We start from the raw sequence: 2607 nt of genomic DNA, 5'->3' as shown, positions 1-2607 counted from the left end.
ATATTGATTAACTATCCAGGCCTTATTCTGAACGTGACAATAAATTGGAATGTAGTTATTATGATTAGAAATGATCTTGATGAGCCATTGCTTTTAACATGGTATTATTATAACAAACAATACTAGAACTAAACAAACTTTAATATAATTGCAGGAATGGGATACACCAAAGGAAGAACTCATGGCATGATGGAGAATTAGGAACAAATTGTCATATATCGTCTAGGTGGAATTGGACTTATCAGTTCCAGGTTAAAAATCATATTGATATTTTCTTTTACTTTCCTTTTATAAGCTTCCAAAAAACTAGGGGGGCAATGCAAGAATCACTGTAAATAACAGGGATGCCATCCCCGTTCCCTTTGGATCCCTTAATGGCACTATAACAATCTTTATTAGTGATTGGTACAAAAGGAGTCGTGAGATTTTTTTGAATCTATATTTGTTTTTCTAGTTTTAAACTTTAATTCTTAAGTACAAGTTAGTAAGCCAGTCTTATTTATTTGAAACTACAATAGCTTAGAAAGTATATTGACAAGATTAACAATCTTGGATCTCCTTATCACATTCTTTTTAACGCATTAGGTTCTTATCGCTATGATCAATCACTTGTCCCTAAATATAATGTTTATGAGAGATTATTTATTGAACCAAGAAAGAACTACCGTTTCATAGTTCATAAGCATCTCCACTAGCTTGAATTTTAGAATCCAAAATTATAACCTGTTACTTGTGGAAACGGATTTATAAGCTTTATTTCTTAAATATATTCATGGGAAGAACTCCGAAAGTTTATACATCTTTCATAAATGGAACTTACAAGTCTTTCATGAAAAATATATTTTAGAATAATGATACAAAAAATATCCAGACCTATCACATGGAGGGTTATGCATTCTTTGTTATTGGGTGAGTGTTTTTGAAGAATTTTGAAAATTCTAATGTGCTTGAACACTTTTATGCAGAATGGATTATGGGGTATGGACGGAGTATAGTAAAGGAACTTACAATAAATGTGATGTATTTGTTCGTTTCACGACCCATGTAAAATACCATTTTAGTCAGATTTGAAAACTAAGTTAAAGTTTGGAAAATTGTAATTTATATAAAATGATAGGAGTACCTAGGAGCATAGACGACTATTTTAGTTTATCTTAATAACCTTGGAATGTGAAATATTCGTTCGAAGAGGCTTGATTCGTGGTATTTGGGGGCAAGAAGCTTATGTGAGCATTGTTAACCCTAAGAAAGATTAGAGGGAGGTTTCATTGGTTTTACTGAAATCAAAATAATGATTTATTTCCCGTTGTTCATATTGAGACTCGAGATAGATGTGTCCTAAGGTGATTATTTTGAATATGCCATTTTATTATTGTCATGCAGAATTTGAGAAACTGAATCATCTTTGTGTTGTATCAATACTAATTGACGGAGATATTGTTTTGGCTAACTCTCTTACGGTTCTTTTGGTTTGTAACTAATTTTTTTTGTTCATTCATTATTTTAGATAGAGATCATTTAATTGAACTGGATTCTGGTCTCAGAACAATTTTGGCAGTATTTGGAAGAGAAGTATCCAAGAAATTGGTAATTCAATTAACCTTCTTTTGTCTTTCGTCCTCTAGATTGAACAATGAATGACATCTAATCATGTTTGATCTTATTATTTTTTTTAATTTTTGGCAGAAATTACTTTGATGACTATATGAATTACAATAGTAAAAGGAGATTTTTAAAAAACGAATTCAATGGACTTGTTAAAGAGTTCAAATTTAGATTTGATGTATTTTATACTCACTTTATAAGATTTGTTATTTGAGAAATATAAATATTTAATTTTAATATTAGAAAATTATATTTCAGTTTTAACATTCTTTTTAATTAATAATAGGTACATTAGTCAACAATTTTAAATTTATGTATTCAACCTTTTAGCAACAGTAATTTTTTCCCGTAGTCACCCTTTAGCGACAGTAATTTATTCCAGCAGTCAATCTTTTAGCGACAATACTTCTTCCTGTAGCCAATTTTTAGCTACGGAACCAATAATGTCAATTGGCGATGGGTTCATTTATGTGGCTATTGACCTTTAGCGATAGGTAAATGTAACAGTGACAGTAATTACTGTCGCTATTGAGCTCTTTTACACTAGTGGAAAGCGAATGGCACAAAGTTTAATTCAAAGATTTTCAAATGCAGATTCAGCTCAACAGTTTACAACATCTAATAGGAGAGAAACACGAGTGCATTCTCGAGAAATCTAAGAAGTCTGAAGCAGACCTAGAATGATATTGTAATTGAATGAAGCGTGAACATCCATACGCGAAGAAGAACCCGGAAAAACAAATAGAATTGGAACCTCTGTGGGAACTAAAAGGTATCATATCAGGAAGTCACCAAAGACGTTGTTTTTTTAACGAGATCAACACAATTTAAATTTGTTTGTAATTCCGATAATTTTTTTAAATTTTTTTGTTTTTAGACCCTAACGAACTTCATTTTCCTACGTTTGTCTAGGAAAATACAGAAACTCATTTAATTTTTTTCTCGTTTTGGGAATTTTTAATGAAATAACGTTAAGTCATTTTTTTTAAAAAAAAATTCTAT

General features: G+C 30.5%; 1 pseudogene; it reads left to right on the top strand.

The window, feature by feature from the left end:
- Window positions 1-750, top strand: LOC124915813 (annotated as a pseudogene).
- The last annotated feature ends 1857 nt before the right edge of the window (window positions 751-2607 follow it).

This window comes from Impatiens glandulifera, chromosome 9, assembly GCF_907164915.1.
Source record: "Impatiens glandulifera chromosome 9, dImpGla2.1, whole genome shotgun sequence".
NCBI lineage: Eukaryota > Viridiplantae > Streptophyta > Magnoliopsida > Ericales > Balsaminaceae > Impatiens > Impatiens glandulifera.
The sequence above is the reverse complement of the archived record's forward strand: the minus strand, read 5'-3'. Positions and strand labels throughout refer to the sequence as shown.